This window comes from Beta vulgaris, chromosome 6, assembly GCF_026745355.1.
Source record: "Beta vulgaris subsp. vulgaris cultivar EL10 chromosome 6, EL10.2, whole genome shotgun sequence".
Taxonomy (NCBI): Eukaryota; Viridiplantae; Streptophyta; class Magnoliopsida; order Caryophyllales; family Amaranthaceae; genus Beta; species Beta vulgaris.
In genome coordinates this window covers 42,301,224-42,309,911 of record NC_079207.1, presented here as the reverse complement: position 1 = coordinate 42,309,911, position 8,688 = coordinate 42,301,224, and positions in this window count along the sequence as shown.

The window sequence follows — 8,688 nt, the reverse complement described above, 5'->3', positions numbered from 1 at the left end:
GAAATTGATAAGAACTTGTGTTGATGAATGATTTTGAATCTGAAGTTATAATTGAACTCAAGTGATGATTGTGAATATGAAATGAGTTATTGAAATCTCTATGAATGGCTTGAGATTATGATGGATTGAATATGTTCACACTGGTTTGAACAAGATGACGTAAATTGAATAAGATGACGTAAATGTATATGTGATTTATGTGATGACGTGAATTAAAAGATGTTAATCACGTAAAGTGAAAATCGGAGGGAAATGATGAACAGGTTGCCCTGTATGAGTGGTTCAGCGGCCCCTACAGGTTCTCTGGTTACTATGCTGATTATTCTGTTACTGTCTTCCTTCTATCTTGTTGTGATCCAAGTAGAAGGGGTGTGCACACTAGGGACTCTGTTATGGCCAATGTGATTTTTCGTAGGTGGTTACAGGGGTTTCCCCGGCCTACAAGTAGGTGGTTACAGGGGGTTTCCCCGGCCTACTATGTTGAAGTAAGTGGTTACAGGGGGTTTCCCCGGCTTACTGGCGTTCTCTTTCCTCTCCCTGAATAACTGGATTAATGGAAGTAATGCTATGATTATTCAGTGTATATATGTTATGACTTTCAAAGCTATTAATCTATTATTTTACAAAGTATTTTCAACTTAAGTATTTTACGGGATGGAGTTGGAATTACTCAGTTTATCTGATTTTTGGGAGCTTGTCTCTCTTGTCTCTTTTCATATATTTGTGCAGGTGGGTGATCAATCGGGGGAACAAAAGGGAGATCATTAGAGTTGTCATCCACTTAGCCTTTGATTAGCTTCCGCTGGAACTCGAACTTTTTAATTAATTAGTAAGTTAATGAACAATTTGTTTAGTTGTAACGATTAATGAACTGATTGGTGTGTTGTAACTTAGCCTTGCATTTATTTCCAAGAGATATTGCGGCGGTAGCACCACCCCGTCGAGTCGGACCCTCGTGGGTTCGTTTTTCCCCCAAAACCCGAGTTTTACCGAAATGAAAAAGGGTTCGGGTCGGCGGGGGTGTTACAATTTATGTGGCTTGTCACTTGGTGGGTGGCAGTATCTTAAATATTTCAGGTTGATGCCGTGAGTTAATCTTCTGCAAGTTGAAGCTGATACGAGATGGTGTAGTATTGTATCTGTTATTGAAGTGAGGACGCTCCACTTGTAATGATTAATCGTTTATTTTCTAGAATATTTTTCCCCATTTAAGAATCGCTAGCTAGTGCTCCTGATTCTCTGTTGGTTGTTGTTGCTCCGCGAAAGCATTGAGGTTGTTGAGCTTGGAGTATTTTGTTTATTGATATTGCAAACAGATTTAAATTATTTCTCGCTTTAACATTGTCCTATTTTCAAAGGAAACTCTGCCGGATTTTCTGTAGAAATCTATGAGAATAAAGTCTGAGAATCAGAGCGTTGTTGTAATAGTTAATTAATTTGAATAGAGTTGGAATTGAGTTCCACACTCTCCAATGTACTTCGGTGAGTGTGATGGTAATAGTTCGGGTTATCTCAACTAGAGTCTCTTTCGCTGTGCCTAATCCTATGTAAGCTGGTCGGGAGAATTCGGGCTGTTACATCTTGTGTGAAATCAGATGGGAGGAAGACTTTCTTCATCCTTGTCTTCAACTTCTCATATTGATTACTGAAATCATTAGGGTTAGCATGTTTGATTCCTACTGGGATTAGCATGCATAAACTAGTATAAATACAAGTTATGTATTCGATTATTTTCATAGTAAAATTAATAAAGTTTTCGTTAGTTTTTCTTAAAACTTGAGTGTCCAAACATAATTCTCTTGATTGCTAGTGGCGTTGCCTTTATGCTTTCTTAAAACTATCTTGTTCTTTATTTTGGTTGTTCATTCGAACATTGATTGATTAGTTTACATACTTCCACACTTTATTGTTTAATCTTGATAGATTAAATACATCATTGACATATGATAATTAGCTTCATATATAGAAATAACAATGAATGTTATGCGAATAGGTGATAGTTAAATGTAATAATTAACTCAGCTACTAAATACACTCCCCCACATCATGTAAGCTACAATGACAGCTAGAAGAATGAGGTTTCAAGAGAATATTAAAGTGTACCTATGAGTGATGTTGTTTATAATGATAAATTAAAGGTTACTTGTCACCATTTGTGGTTGAAGACAACTTATTGAGCAAACATGATAAGTCGGTGTCAGCTTCCAGTGTTGTCTCCGTTTTGTTGTTCCTTTACCTTCTTTGCATCTTCCACTTGTCTCCATGTCCTGTTAGCTTTGTGGCTTAGGAAGTTGTTCAAGGTTTGTATGACTCTCTAGCCTCGTGCTTGGCATGAAGAAACTTTCCAGCTTCATCTTGATGAGATAAGAAGTTCCAACAACGCTTTATCTATTTGAGGTCTCTAGCTTCTTTTAGTGACAACATATATATTTATTAATGCTGACACTAAACCCCCATGACTTCTTAATCTTAACTAGCATTGTACCTGTAATTACATTCTACACACAATTATTAAATACTTTTGAAGATACAACAAAATACTTGCGTAATAACATCATGAATTGCAATTTTAAAGTCATGATAAATGAGCTATGCTATCTTGCCCCCTTGTAGCTACTTCAGGAAAAAACGATTTAGAGGTGTTCACTTATCTAACTAGGTGCTCCACTTCCATATGACTCTTAGGCTTCTTTGCTGGCAACAGCTAGGTCATGCACCAACTCTTAAACCTCCAATCTTTGTAGGAAAGGAAGACCCCTTACTCTTAGAGAACTGGCTAAGATACTTTGATAAGTTGTTCACTGCTACTAGGACACCTGAAACTCAAAAAATAGACCAAGCTACCTTTTATTTGAGGGAGGATGCAAACACTTGGTGGGAGAGTCAGAGACCTATTGTTAGAGCTCAGGAAAACTTTAATTGAAATACTTTTAAGGTTGCTATGAAGGATAGATTTTTTTCCTGAACATATTAGGAGGCAGAAATACAATGAGTTCACTAGATTTAACCAGGGAGGTACTATGTCTGTGCAAGAGTATGCCCAAAAGTTCAATGAGTTGGCTAGATTTTGTCCGACTGTTGTGCCAGATGAGAGAACCAAGGCTCAAAAGTTTGAGGATGGGTTAGCATTTAGAATTCAGACCAGACTTGGAGGAGCAACTTCTGCAACTTTTCATGGGGGCAATAATCACACTAATGGTGGTGGTAATTATCAAGGGAATCGTAGCAACTACCAAGGTTTGGGGATATCAAACTAGCAGGGATCCCATACCCAGAACCCTACTTGTAGGAAGTGTAACAAAAGCCACCCAGGATTTACGTGTCAAGGAGACCCAATAACTTCTTATGCTTGTGGAGAGAAAGGACATAAGGCTAATCAGTGTCCCAAGTGTCAGAATAATGGACAAAATGGGAACAATGGGGGGAATAGGAATGGTTATGGACCTAATCAAAACCAGAACAACAATAACCACCCCTATAACAATAACAACTCCCAGGGTCAGGCTCCGAATGCTCAAGGAGCGAACAATACTCAGCAAAATGGTTAGAATACCAATCGAGAAAATAGAGGAAACAACAATCAGAACAGAAATGGCGCTCGAGGAAATAATGGAAGAATCTATGTTATGAACCAGAATGAAGCAGACACCAACGTCAATGTTATGACGGGTACTTTCCTCGTAAACTCTAACACTGCTTACTTGTTTTTGATTCTAGGGCGTCTCATTCTTTCATAGCTAGTTCATTTGTTGAAAATTTAGGTCTAAAACCCTCAATCTTGTGTCAAACTTTCATAACAATAGCTTTAAGATAAGTAGTTCCTTGTAGTTCCCTATACCAAGACATACCCATTACCATATTAGGATATGATTTGACCGCTGATCTTATTCAATTTAAGCTACACGATTTCGATATAATATTGGGGATGGATTGGCTTGCTAAGTATAGAGCTAGGATAGAGTGTCATACTCAAAAGGTGTCTCTTAGGGGGGGCAAAAGGAAATAGAATATCCTATCAAGGAATTGTTTCTAAACCTAGAGTCAATATTGTGTCATCCATATCATTCAAAACCTATATTAGGAAAGGCTACCCCATCTATTTGTGCCATGTGAAAGATGTGAGTGTGGAGGATGGAGAGATATCTCAAATACCTTTGGTGAGTGAGTTCCAAGATGTTTTTCCATAAGAAATTCCAGGGATGCCGCCAGTGAGAAAAATGGATTTTAAAATTGACCTAATGCGTGGGACTAGAGCTATTTCTAAGGCACCATATAGGATGGCACCCGCAGAGATGCAAGAGTTGAAAGTGCAATTGGAGGAATTATTGGAGAAAGGGTGCATTAGGCCAAGTGTTTCACCTTGGGGAGCACCAGTGTTATTTGTTCGAAAGAAGGATGGAACTTTGAGGTTGTGTATTGATTATTGAGAGTTGAATAATGTCGCAATAAAGAATAAGGGTGCGTTCTCTTCAACTTATTGGCCCTGAAATTATCTGAACTGAACTTATTGAACCTAAACTGAACTAAGGGCCTGTTCTCCCCAGCTTATTTTTCAGTTCAGTTCAGTTCAGTTCAGCTCTAATAAGTTCAGTTCAGTTCAGTTCAGCTCCAATAAGTTCAGTTCAGTTCAGTTCAGCTCCAATAAGTTCAGTTCAGATCAGTTCAGTTCAGTTCAGTTCAGTTCAGCTCTATTCTTTTATAACCATTTTGTTAAATATTATTATTATTATGTTGGTATAATTTATTTTACTAATTACTATTATTATTATTATTTAAATATATATATTAAGTATTATTATTATTATTATTATTATTGTTGTTGTTTCTATATATTTTTTTTATTGTAGCTTTACTAATTATTATTACTATTATTATTAGGAGGAACATGGTTTAGGTCAAAGCACAAATAAACCCACTTTTTTAGCCCATAAACCAATCAAATCGCGTCAAGACGGTTTATTGTATAATTTTTGCGGTCCAACCCAATCATTATTTTTATTACTAAATATTTTTAAGTTATTAAATATAATTATTAAAATCGTAATATTAATTTACTTCTTAGATATTATTGTTATTATATATCATCGTCAAGTATTAATATATTAATACAAATAATATAAAATAATTATTATTAATTATCATTACTATCATTAATCATTATTATTATTAATTTATGATTATTAATATTATTTATTTATAACTATCATTTAAAAATATTCAAAATACTACTATTATTATTATTCATTATTATTACTTATCATTATAATTATTATTTAATATTCATATTATTATTGTTTAAAATATTATTATATATTTATTACATTCAATTTATTTCAATGTAATATAATTCAATTCAATTCAATTCAATTCAATTCAATTCAGTTCAGTTCAGTTTAGTTCAGTTCAGTTCAGCTCTGATAAGTTCAGTTCAGCTCCGATAAGTTCAGTTCAGTTCAGTTCAGCTTTGATAAGTTCAGTTCAGTTCAGTTCAGCTGTTTTATGCCGAAGAGAACAGGCCCTAAGGGCATGTTCTCCCCAGCTTATTTTCAATTCAGTTCAGTTCAGTTCAATTCAATTCAGTTCAGTTCAGACCAGTTCAGTTCAGCTCTTGATAATACTTTTACTCTCACATATCACTATTCATTTCAATTCAGTTTAGTTTAATTCAGTTCAGTTCAGTTCAATTCAGTTCAGTTCAGATCAGTTCAGTTCAGTTTAGTTGTTTTATGCCGAAGAGAACAGGCCCTAATTGGAACTTATTAAACCTAATTGGACCTGATTCAACTTATTGGACCTGATTAAACCTAATTGGAACTTATTGGACCTGATTGAAACTTATTGACCTGATTGAAACTTATTAGACCTTATTGGCAAAGATTGAAACTTATTAGACCTTATTGGACCTAATTGAAACTTACTACACCTTATTGGACCTGGTTGATACTTATTTGACCTTATTAGACAAAAACATTGACGAGTAATAACATAATTATTACCCCTAACGTAAATACTACCCCTTAAAATTTATTATGAAGTAATAATTATTAAAATTTGTCCTTTAAAAAAATTATTATTATTAATTATCTCTTATGATAAATAATTTAACAAAAAAAATTTACTATTTATATATTTGCCTATACATAACTTTCATCACTAATATATCTAATAGTCTTGTTTCGATTTCATAAAACACTAGTAGAAAATCAAAAGTTGATTAACATTTATTTCTAACAAGTGAGAAATTGGCACATATGAAAAAATTATGACTAAAGTAGTAGAACTCATTAGTTCTCTGATGAAGAAAGATACTCCAATGAAGAAAGATACTCCGGTGATGATAATGAAGCAATCAATTCATAACATTTATATCTTTCATTGTTATTAGTAACGAAAACATGTTATCTCTAGTTATTTAAAGACAAATTGCAAAATATTGTAATTATAATGATTATTATTGTTAACCTTATTTAACCAGTTATAATATTTTTTAATAATAATATAATCAGCTAATAGTAATATGAATAATCAAATAATAGACAATAATACAAGTATGATACTATACATTGTGGTACTTTAATAAAAAAATTCTAATAATAACAAACTCCCTCCGTTTCCTAAAGATCTTCCCTCTTTCCGTTTAAGTGTGTTTTCAGAAGATATTCCTTCTTTTACACTATTCCTTATTTGGAATTTTTTTCTTTTTTACCCTCTCATGTCACTGCTATCATATGGTCCACCATTACATTATTAATTCAATTTTACTCCCTTTCTCTCTCCTACTTTAACCCCTTTTTATTTTTTTATTTATCTTAACCCCTTTCTCTATCCTACTTTACCCATCACACACCCCACACAACTTGATTCTCATTGGTATTTGTAGTAAAGGTAACAAGGAAGATCTTTAGGAAACGGAGGGAGTAATCAGCTAATAGTAATATGAATAATAAAATAATAGACAATAATACAAATATTTAATAAAATAATAGACAATAATACAAATATTTAATAAAATAATAGACAATAATACAAGTATAATACTATATAATCATTGTGGTACTTTAATTAAATTTCTAATAATAACATAATTATCTAATAGTGATATGAATAATAAAATAATAGACAATAATACAAATGTTTATTGAACATTGACTATTTGGACCTTATTGGACCTGATTAGACCTAGTTGAAACTTATTGCACCTGATTAGAACTTATTGGACCTTATTAGACCTGATTGGAACTTATTGCACCTGATTGGAACTTATTGGACCTTATTAGACCTGATTGGAGCTTATTGCGCTGATTGGACCTGATTGCAACTTATCTGAACTTATCTGAACTTATCTGAATTCATTGGACCTGAAACTTAATTTTTTAAGTTAGAGAACGCACCCTAAGTACCCATTGCCTAGGATTGAGGATTTATTTGATCAATTTAAGGGTGCTGGAATTTTCTCTAAGATTGATTTGAGGTCTGGGTATCACCAATTGAGAATTGCGGAGGAAGATATACCAAAGACAACATTTCGTACGAGGTATGGGCATTATGAGTTCACAGTGATGCCATTTGGACTTACTAATGCACCTGCAGCATTTATGGATCTTATGAATAGGACTTTCAGCCGTATTTAGATAGATTTGTGGTGGTGTTCATAGATGATATATTGGTGTATTCGAAGGACAAAGAAGAGCATGAAGGTCATTTAAGGAAAGTTTTGGAGATACTTCGAGAGAAGAAGTTGTATGCTAAGTTATCAAAATGTGAGTTTTGGCTTGAGAAAGTTGCATTTTCGGTCATGTAATTTCGAAAGGTGTTATTGTAGATTCATCAAAGATACAAGCAGTAACAGAATGGGGAGACCTAGTAATGTGACTGAGATTAGAAGTTTCTTAGGACTTGCTGGCTACTATAGGAGGTTTGTAAGAGATTTCTCAAAAGTAGCTCAACCTTTGACAAATTTGATGAAGAAAACAACTCGATTTCAGTGGGATGAGAAGTGTGAGAAAGCTTTTCAGGAATTGAAGCAAAGACTTACTTCAACACCAGTTTTGACTTACCATCTGGATTAGAAGGTTTTGAGGTGTATAGTGACGCTTCTAAGAATGGGTTAGGATGTGTATTGATGCAACATGGTAAGGTGGTAGCATATGCTTCGAGACAACTTAAGCCTTATGAACAGAATTACCCTACTCATGATTTAGAGTTAGCTGTGTAGTATTCGCATTGAAGATTTGGAGCATTATTTGTATGGTGTGTCATGTAAGATTTTCACTGATCATAAAAGTCTGAAGTATATATTTACTCAGAAGGAGTTGAACATGAGACAGAGGAGATGGCTTGAACTCATTAAGGATTATGATTTGGAGATATTGTATCATGAGGGTAAAGCGAATAAAGTTGTGATGCATTGAGTAGGAAGACTAGTCATTCGATGAACATGATGGTTTATCTGAGAGATTGTGTGAAGATTTCAGGAGAATGAGTTTAGAAGTCATGGAGCAAGGGCAAGTGGAAGCTCAATTGAATGCACTATGTGTGCAACCCACCTTATTCGATGAGATTCGAGTGAAGCAAAGTAGTGATGAGTGGATGGTGAAGATAAGAAAATGAAAGAAGATGGAGTTGTCATCGAGTTTGACATTGATGAGAATGGTGTTGTGAAGTACAAGGGAAGATGGTGTGTGCCTA